Source organism: Rhinolophus sinicus, chromosome 2 (assembly GCF_057876585.1).
Source record: "Rhinolophus sinicus isolate RSI-liver-muscle chromosome 2, RSI-T2T, whole genome shotgun sequence".
Lineage (NCBI taxonomy): Eukaryota > Metazoa > Chordata > Mammalia > Chiroptera > Rhinolophidae > Rhinolophus > Rhinolophus sinicus.
In genome coordinates this window covers 105,408,117-105,418,562 of record NC_142502.1, presented here as the reverse complement: position 1 = coordinate 105,418,562, position 10,446 = coordinate 105,408,117, and positions in this window count along the sequence as shown.

The window sequence follows — 10,446 nt, the reverse complement described above, 5'->3', positions numbered from 1 at the left end:
CGTCACCTAGCAGAGGAGTCCCAGGTTTTGACAGAAGGTGACATGGGAGATAAGGTGGGTGAGTGCCCCGGTCTCCTGGCTCTTGTCCCAGAGGCCCTTTCAGCCATTGTTCCCTCAGGGTGAACAGCGATGGCCAGGCAGCGGCTGAGCCTGGGTGAACCAGGGCTTGCTTTGGGAGGGTCAAGCCCACATTCCAGTATGTGGTTTCTGTTTTTATTGTGTTGTTGTTGTAAAGAACAAGGTTTTATACTGACTTCTTATTCACCCATTTATTTAACAACAGTTTTGAGCCCCTAATATGTGCTCCGAGACACACAGGCTGTAAGTAAAACACACAGGCCCTGCAGCCTTGGAGCCAGTGATGGGGGTTTTCTGTTATGAAATCAAACAGGCCACTTTATTTCTGTTTCCCGACTGTGGCCAGGTTCTCTCCATGGTCATTTCCCGAAGCTCAGCTTTGCCTGCGAGATGCCTGCTGCTAAGCCTCCTTCCACAGCCGCGTCTGCGACCGACCTCTGCCCCATGACAGGGCCTGGCCCCTGTCCCTTCTCCAGGAAGTCAGCCCTGACCAGCTTGGCTTTTCTGCGGACAGAGCATTCCAGGCCAGCTCTTACACGCCACCATTTGGAGGCAGAAAATGCCTGGGGCTCCTAAGCGCACACCAGCTATTTGGGGGGACTGGCTGGGCTAGTCCCTTCCCTGCAGCTCCCCCTTCTCCTCCCCCATTGCAGCCTGACTGATCATTTCCCACCTTCCCCTTCACTGCTGTCTTCCCTGGCAGGTCGTCCATCCTGTGGCTTTCACGTCCCAAACTGGACCCCTTTTCTCTATCTCCACAGCCACCGCCCTGGTCTACCACCATGTCCCTAACCAACGACCCCCCCTGGTGTTCTCCCTTCTCCTCACACCCCCGTTCCTACAATCCATTCTCCCCTGAGCGAGGTTTTAAAACAATTTGGGTCATGTTACTTACCTGCTTAATACTCTTCAGTGGCTCCCTTTCCTTAGAATACAATCCGAAGCCCTCCCCAGGGCCCAGGCCTGCCCACCTCCCCAGCTCCATCCCGCAGGACGTCCCCCTGGCCTCTGTGGTCCAGCCACACCTTATGCCGGCCCCTTGTACTTGCTGTCCCTTCTGCCTAGGATACCCTGCCGTTACCTCTACACCTGGGTTATTCCTCTCCCCCTTCAGATGCCAGCTGAAGCATCACCTCCTCCAAGGAGCCCTCCCTGACCTCTCTGACACAGTCTTCCACCCACTGCCTTTCTTTAGAAGTACTTTTCCCAGACATAGTTGCACTTCTACGATTATTTGCTCCTTGCATATTTCCCTTCCTCGAGGATACAGACTCAGCTTATTTTGCTCTACACTGTGTCTCCAGCATGTAGCACAGCAGCAGCTTCCCAGTACATGTTTGGTGAATGAATAAATGAATGAATGAATGTGTGAACTCATTCTGGGTCTCTGGCTTCCCTACCCATCCTCTCCTTGTTGTGCCTTTCACAACTAGAGGTGCATGGAGGAGCCGACCAGGAGCCACCCAGAACTGGTGTCTGGGGGTTTTCTTTTCTCTTCCTGGCCCCGCCTGGCGTGGAGGCCTTGGCCTGACCACATGGCCCTGGGAAATCCTTAGCAGCTCTTCCACCCCACTCCCACCCCCACCCCACATGCCCTCATGACCCAGTTTTCCCATGTTAGAGACAACAACAACCCTTCTTGTTCCAGGACATGTCATCACACCCTTCCCTGGATGTAAATGTCACGGCTGCCACGATGCTGCTGACCTGCCCAGATTCCAGCAAAAGTCCCCCCTGTGCTGGGCCACTGCTTGCTGCACTCCCGCTTGGCATACTGCCCTCCCCTTCTTTCTCCTCTTCCCCCTCCCTGGCTGTGTGGGTGCCTCCAAGACAAATCTAAAGACTGCCCCATCCACGGCCCCCTCCTGTCGGTGCGAGGCCCACTTTACAGGCCTGAGTGGTGAAGCTCAGAGAGAAAGCCCACTCGGTCGTGTGATTTCCCCACAGTTCTGGCTCCCTCCTTTCCTGCCTGTTTGTTATTCCCTCTGCTGTCTTGGCTTTTTCTCTCTGGTGTTTCTTTTCCTTCTCTCACATTCTCATGTTACCTTTTCTGTTCCTGCTGATACTTCCTGTTCTCAGTCTGCTGTGGTCAGCCCTGTGTGAGCATGTGAGTGTGCATGCACTCACGGGTGGGGAGGGCCTTGACACGGCGGAACATGTTGGGCTAAACAGGTGCGTCCTGATTAGTGAGCCTTTGGGAATGGGTGCTCTGGAAACGCCACGTTATGGGATTCTGCCCAGGGACTTGGGCACAGAGGGACCTCACATGGGCCCTGCCTGCCCGAAAGTGACTGCCAGAGCAAGGTCCCAGCGATGGAGCCCCTTGGCTTCCTTCGTGGTTGATGCACTGATCTCCCTCACCTGCATCTCCAGTTCCCCCTGAGCCATCCACAGCCATCCTGGATGGTGGTGCTGTCCTGAGGGTCAGTCGCCCCCTCCATCAGCTGCCACCCCCTCCCTAGAAAGCCGAGGATGGAATACATGCTGAGGGAGGCCGCCGTCCAGCCCCTCACTGTCTGAGGAGTCCTGAATCGTGTCCCTGCCAGCCTGACCCGTCCCCCAGTTCCTGATCCCCCTGGGAACTTCTAGCCTGGATCCCATCCAGGTTTCTGCTTCAGAACATGACGGGGCTCCTGTTGGGAATCCCTGGGGGAGGAGGGGTCCCAGGCCACACTCCTGGGTCTCCACCTGCCCCAGGGAACTGCACAACAGGGGTAGGTGTTAAGCTCTCTGTAAGTCAGCGGGGCTACCTTGACTCTGAAGCTACAGGATATCCTCAGCCAGTCCTGGGAGCAACCTCAGGAGCACCTGACATGTCAGCCAGGTGCTGGGGGGAGTGGGGAGTGCTGGCTCAGGGTCTGGGAGTTGGGGAGGTGCTGAGGGAGCCACCACAGCCACCAGCTATCAGCACCAGCAGGGATAGTCATTGTTCAGCGCCCGGCTCTGCACGCATTACGTCATCTGATGTAATGGGCCCCCAACCCACTCAAATGTGAGGTTGGGGCCGTTACCACCCTCATTTTATAGCTGAAAAACTGAGGCCCAGAGAAGCCTCATGCCACACAGCTACTAAGTGGCAGAGCCAGGATTTGAGCCCGGGGTCCTCCTTTGTTCCCCAGGCTGCCCCACAGTCGGTCACACACCAGTGCAAGAACACCTCCCCACCTAGGGGAAAGCATGGGGTGATCCCTCCCTCCCCCAGCTAAGCCCAGGGGCCAAGTAGGTCAGGCAGGTGGCAGGAGGAGGGGTTGACTGGTTCTCACACATGGACACAGCGGGGAAGCTTTGCACAGGGCTGGTTCTCCCAGCAGCACTGGGTTCTGAGCCACGTCCCCCAGCTCACATCTGGCTGAGGCTCAGAAAGGTGTCTCCCCAAGACAGCTCTCAGGAGGGTGAATTCTTGTGGTTGTTAATCCATGGAAGAGCCAGTGTGTAGCACCGAGAGCCCCGTTACATGGTGTCAGTATTGCAGTGCGTGTCTCCTTAAGCAATCCACGTGTACCATGTATGAGGCCTGCCCAGTGGCTGACATAAAAGGCCATCACAGGAAGGACCCTGCCCTGCCCGAGAATGCCCGAGAACTGTGCTACCCTGCCCTCCTCGAGAGAACCTTCTTCTGGGCATGATTGTCGGGGGAATGGGAGGGCCCTGCCCCAGTGCATCCCCCAGGGGACGACCCCACTACTCATTCTTTAACAGTTTTGTCAGTTCCGCTGGTCTGAGCGGTGCGTTACAGAAAGAAATGAAATCCCAGAACATCAGAGCTGTAGGGTCCCTCACGGCCACCCGCTATCATCTTTTCATTTTACAGGCGAGAAGAGACCAAGCGAAGCTGCAAAGAGAGGCAAGGCCCTGCCCAGAGTCACGTGGCGGTCAGCAGAAGAGCCACACTTACCCGGCCCGCAACTGCCAATTCTTTTGGCTGCACAGGATGGAGGGCTGGACAAACCTGGGTTCGAGTCCCAGCCCTACCATTTCCTGGTGATGGGACCCTGGACGAGCATCTTAACCTCATGGAGACTCGGTTTCCTCATCCGTATTGGGGACAATTTTCTTAGGGTTATTGTGACATTTCAGTGACCTCATGCAAGTAAAACACCTCTAGCATGGGGTCTGACACAGGCCTCCAAAATGTTGGCTCCTATTATTGTAGTTATAAATGCCTAGCAAGGCCTCAGTGACAGGTTTCAGTGGGGGAGGGGATCCCCAGTGCCTATACTTTCCGATCCTGAATTCAGATTCCTGCTCTGACATGCTTATGGAGACAGTGACCCAGAATAATTGAGCCTGGGACTGTCCCCCCAGTGCAGGGCCTCTGAGTACCACAGAGGCACATATAAAGTGCTGAGGGAGGGGTTAATCTGCTTGCCATGGGGGGTGGGCTCTGGGCCTCCCAGGGGAGGTGGCTTCCTAGCTGGGCCTTGCAGGTGCATAGGGATCCCCAGGCAGAGAAGGGAATGAGGGGAACAGCATCCACAATGGCACAGAGGCAGAGGAGAACACGGCACTTCTGGAAGCCTTCAGGTGACCGGAGAGGGTGTGGGGGTGGGGCAGGTGGTGAGAGGACGCTTGTCTCTCCTCCCTTTTAGGAATGCTCACGTTTGACTGTGCAACCAGGACTACAGCCTCTTGCAAGAGCAACACTTGCCACTCACACAGACTTTTTCTGTCATTTCACAGATGAGGAACCAGAGGCCTGCACAGGGGCTGGCTCCCCAGAGGTCCCCAGCGGGGCAGGTGGAGCCAGCTGGGGACGCAGATCTGCTGACTCTCAGGCAGGGAACCGGCTTTCAGACGTGGGTGGCGGGAGCTGGGGAGGATTTACTTGAGGAACTGGGTTATACAAGGCGATGGTCCCGCTCGCACTCTGGAAGGTCTGGGCTGGGCCTGAGAGAGTGATGGGCAGGGATGACAGCCTGGGGCAGCTGACGCATGCTATTTATGCTTGTTTCTCTGCAAGTCCTTCAGGGCCGAGAAGGTAATTGAATAAGTGAGTGTGAGCAAATGCAGGCGATCATTTAATTGTGGCATAAAATGAAGTTGTTTGCAGCTGGGGGCCGCCAGCCCATTACGGCTGGCCCTGGTTTCTGCTGAGCTGGGTAAGCAGGGCTGGAGTGGCCATCCATCCTTGGCCTGCCCCCACCCTATCCCGGCAGCTGTCCCCACACCAGCAGGCCCTGGGGACGTTGGTGGTCAGGGAGTTTATTCTCTGGCAGCCCACTCCCCATGCCCCTTCTCTGCACCAGGAAGGCCCTAGGAGGAGCTGGGAGTGCAACGGGAAGCCTGGGGCCTGGTGGCCAGAGCAGCGGCTCAAGTAATGACATTTGGAACACTGTACACACGTAAAGCCCTTGTATGTGCAGGCATTGTTCTAGCCACTCATTGTATCAACTCAGTTAATCCTCTAATCACCCTGTGAGGGGAGTGCTATTATTCTCCCCAGATTTCACAGATAAAGAAACTGAGGTATGGCTCCTGACTCCTTGCACTGGACTGAGAAGCCCTGAGAGGTGCTGAGATTCTGGGGGGACTAGTGGGGGCTGCAGCAGTGAGATGTAGTGAAGACCTAGCCATGAGGATCCTACAGGGCCCTGAAAGCTTTCTCTGTCTCACCTCTTGTCACCTACCCCTCCGGGGAAGACCGGGCCAGAAGCTTGGAGCCCAAGTTCAAAGGCAGGAAAGGGCCCTTCAGGCCTGGGCCACCTCAGTCCCCAGAGCTAGGGCCCTCTGGTGCCCTTTACAGCTCTTCTGAGGAAGTGGATAAAATTAGGCCTGGAATGTGAGAAGCCGGTTCACCTTCCCAGGCTGGGCGGCCATAATAGCCCCCGGGGAACGCTGGGAAGGGCAAGCCCTGCTGACTGGAGGGGCCAGAGCAGAGGTGGGGCTGGGTCTAGAGCCAAACTGCAGGTGGGCTCAGGCCCTTCCTTGGCTTCCTGCATTTTATGTGCCCTGCCTGTGGCTCTGGCCTCAGTCTCATGCCTGTCACACAGGATGGTAACGCTCCCTGCCATAGTCACTGGTGCCCTGCAGTGAGGAGCTGGAGAGGCATCAAGAGGCGCTCCTGTTTCCTGAGCTCTAAGTGATCGGTCTGTCATCCCACTGAAGGCTCACAGGGAGCCCATGGGGATATTATCCAGTTGTTCATTCCACACAAGGTTACGAGCAAGTTCCGTCTTGATGTCAGGCACAGACCCCAAAATGACAAAAATCCCTCATGTTCAGTGGGAGACAAACAGTTAAAATGAGTAAAACAAGCAGAGGGTAGATGGTGAGTGCTAGGGAAAAAAAATAGAGCAGGGGAGAGGTGTGGTGTATTGGGAGTTCCAATTTTAGACAAGGAGGTCAGGGGAGGCCTCGCTGACAAGGTGTCTTTGAGCAGAGACTTGAGGAGGTGAGAATGCTAATGTGTGGAAATCAGGGGAAGAGGATGCCAGTGCAAAGGCCATGGGGCAAGAAGGAGGAGGCTGAGCAGAGGGAAGAGGGGCGAGTGGGAGGAAAGGTGGTCAAAAGTGTGTGTGTGTGTGTGTGTGTGTGTGTGTGTGTGTGTAAGACAGAGAAAGAGAGAGAGACAGACAGACAGACACTGGCTTCTACTTTGGGTGAATGGGAGCCAATCCTAATCCCGGGACGGATGTGGTCTGACTTCGGTTTTACCAAGATAACTTTTGTTACTGAGTGGAGAACTGAATGCTGGGGACAGGACCGGTGACCTAATTTGCAGAGCCCAGTGCAAAATGAAACAGTGGGACCCTTGTTCAAGAATTCTTAAGAATTTCCAGATGGTGATGGCCGAATATTAAACCAAGTGCAGGGCCCTTCTGAGCGTGGGACGCTGTGCAACTGATGCACAGAATGTGCGTCCACAAAGCCAGGCGTGGAGTCCAAGGTGGAAGCAGGGGCCAGTGAGGAGGTTTCGCAGTCGTCAGGCTGGAGGTGACAGGGGTGTAGACAGTGGAGATGGAGACAGGTGGCCAATATCCCCATTTTATAGATGGGGAAACTGAGTCTCAGGGACTGTAAGTAAGTAGCCCAAGACTACACAGCCAGTTAGTGGTCAAGCCAGGAGGAGAACCCAGTCAAAGGCGGGTCCCCTGCTCCGCCCACAGCACCATCTTGATCTGCAGCCCCACAGCCCACTGCAGGGCACCATAGAATCTTGCTGGCTGCACGGCCCCAGCACTGGGCCACTGGTGTCTGGAGCTGTTGTATCTGAAACCTGCTGCAGGCCTCCTGTCCTAACTTCTCTTTCCTGGTTCTAACTGCACGGCTCTTACCAGCTGCCAGGCCCCTCTGACCACTGCCTCATCCCCGTGCTGGCCTGAACCGCCACCCCTGCCCTTCCACCCCCACGCTGGTATCAGCCCTCACCTCTCACATGGAGACTCCCTCACCCTCTGCGCACCTGGCCTTCCTAAGGCACAGACCTCCTCTCGCCCAGGCTGTAGTGGCGTGCTCGCCCTGGCCGCCGGTTCCTGTGACATGTTGGCTGCCCAGCTACCGTCAGTCTCTTCCCATTCTGAGTTCTCATGCAGGTATTTGTATCTTTGCTTTGTCTTCTCTCCAACCTGCAGCCGCCGCCCACCTGGGCTGTGAGCTCTCTGAGGGGAGAGGATTGTGTCTCCTTGTCTTTCATTCATTCATTTATCCATGAGGGACCTGCCGCCCACCAGGCACTGGGCTGGGTCTCACGGGATTTATAAAAATGAATCAGAGATGTGCTTCCAGTTAATCCACACGGTGGAGTAAACACTGCTGAGATCCCACTAGATGATAGCAAAGGGATAAAAAGTGTGCCCACAGGACAGGGAGAATGGAGGAGAGGATTGCAGGCAAGACACTCAGCTTTGGGAGATGGGAAGAGACGAACAAGTGGTAACCAACCAACGCCTATCTTTCTCCGCTTTGGGGAGGGCCTGCGTCAGGGATTCCGTGAGAAACCAGGTGGAAGGTGTCTGAAATGAGGCAAAGCACATCTGATGGAGGGTGAGCCCCACATCCTCTCCCCCGCCTGACTCTGGGCAGGCAGTGTCCTGTTTCTACATCTGGGCACCAGATAGGGCGCTGCCTGCAGGGTCAAGGCTAGCTCATGCGCCCACAGACAGAAGGAGGGAGCGCCGGAGGTAGGCCCAGGATCGTGAGGCCAAGTCCAGAAGAGGCAATCATCACCTTCATGCGTATTCCAGGGACAGGCTCTTGTCCCATGCCACTCTTAGCTGTGGAGGAAGGTGAGAAATACAGCCCAGTGAGGCAGCCACGCTAGTGCGTGGAAGGAGGGAGAGTGGGTTTTGGTGGCCACCAGCAGTCCACCAAAAAGGTGCTAAGAGATCTAATTCTCAGGCAGCCTGAGTCAGTAAGCTCTCAAAGGACGGCTTCCACCAAAATGAGGACATAAACCTCAAGAGAGTGATACCAATGGAACCCCGGCAAGCAGGGACTCCGGTGCTGGAGGGCGCGGGAGGGGTGGCCCAGCATTCAAAGTGCTGCAGGCCTGGTCAGCCCTCTAGGACTGGTGAGGTCACCAGGGGGGTGTGACCTCCTCCAGAGGAGGTTTAAAGTCTGCAGAGAAAATGGGGATAGATTTATGACAGGTATATAGAAATCTCAGGAGACAAGCACCAAAACGCAAATTGATTAACTTCAGGAAACAGAAAATTTCATAGGAAAGAAATGTAATCCTGGGATACTACAGGACTCAGCTGGAATAACATCTACAGTAATGTAAACATGGAATACGGATTTCACGAAAATTGTAATATAAAGATACAGGCAGGATGGGGGAGAGGAAATGGTGGTGGGTAGTGAAATCTTAATGGGAAGTTAAATTCTAATCTTCTACAATAAGAAGTCAGTATGTAAAACCTAAAATGGAAAAATCACAAATTGCTGGTATATGCGTGCTATGCAGAAATGAGACAGGGAGCAGAAAATGGCCACGGAGGTGAAAATAGACCTGGGGATGGGGCAGGGGACAGCTGCTCTTTCTTTATCAGCCATGAAATACTATTTGGTTTTAAAAATTATCTCCATGTATTACTTTATTAAAAATGAAACTTACCTAAAAAGGAGGGGAGGGTAGTTTACCACAGTTTTAAAAGAACAAAGAAGGAAAGGAAAAGAAAAGGCTTCCAGTGTGTTGGCCCAATGCACCCAGCTGACGCCCACAGAAAAGTACATGGTGCGGCTGGATCCGTGGAGGGGGAGTGGGCAGAGGACACAGAGGCTGAGGGACACGGTGGGAGGTTGGAGGCGGGTGTTAATGAGAAAAACCGAAAACTAATCCTTGCTAATGGGTTCATTCTCCACCTCCCAGATGCCATCAGGGCTCTTGTGCATCTTCCTGCTGGGGTGTCACTCAGGACAACCAGCTGGAGAGGAGCAGTAGGGACCACTCCCTCTGCCTTCTCCTCTGGTCAGTTGGGCCCAGACTCTTTTGTTTCCTGAATTCTGTGTTGTGCAGCAGCTGGAGGGTGAGTGCTGGTGCGTACATGTTTGTATGTGTAGTTTCTCATGTGAGCACGTGTGCACAGGTGTGCACATGTTCACACATACCGTGTTTCCCCGAAAATAAGACCTAGCCGGACAATCAGCTCTAATGCATCTTTTGGAGCAAAAATTAATATAAGACCCGGTTTTATATTATAGATGTAAGACCTGGTATTATATTATACTATATTATATTATATTATATTATATTATATTATATTATATTATATTATATTATATTATATTATATTATATTATATTATATTATATTATATTATATTGTACCTGGTCTTATATTATAGTAAGACAAGACCGGGTCTTACATTAATTTTTGCTCCAAAAGACGCATTAGAGCTGATTGTCCGGCTAGGTCTTATTTTCGGGGAAACATGGTATGTGGGGAGTATGCATTGTGAATGGAGGGCGTAGGTCTGTCCTGTCCAGTCTTGCTCCCTGCACACAGAATAGCTTCCTTCCCCCTCACATGTCTTTAGAGCTGGCCCTTGGCCAAAGCTTTGTGGCCAGTGACATAAATCCTGGGGACCCCCCCACCCCACCCCCAACTTGACCTCCTCTTGTATCTCTTCACCAGAATGCTAGGCATTCTCTCTCTTCTTTCGTTTGACAAATCTACTCCTGGGCGAGGCTTTGATGGGGTTGCATTTTTAAAAAGGATAAAGTATTAAGCTAAAGGAATGAATATTTAATGGTGGAATTTCAGGCCTCTTCCTCTTAGAAGAGGTTTTCTTTGTTTGGCTCGGGTTTGGTTTTGTCAGGGCAGCTTCCCTATGTCCCTGAAGCCACCCTGAAGGCCCAGCTCCCTCCTGGACACTGTTGGCCATGTTGCTCCCCCACAGCTGCCAGAGCATTTCCTGGGGTGGGGGT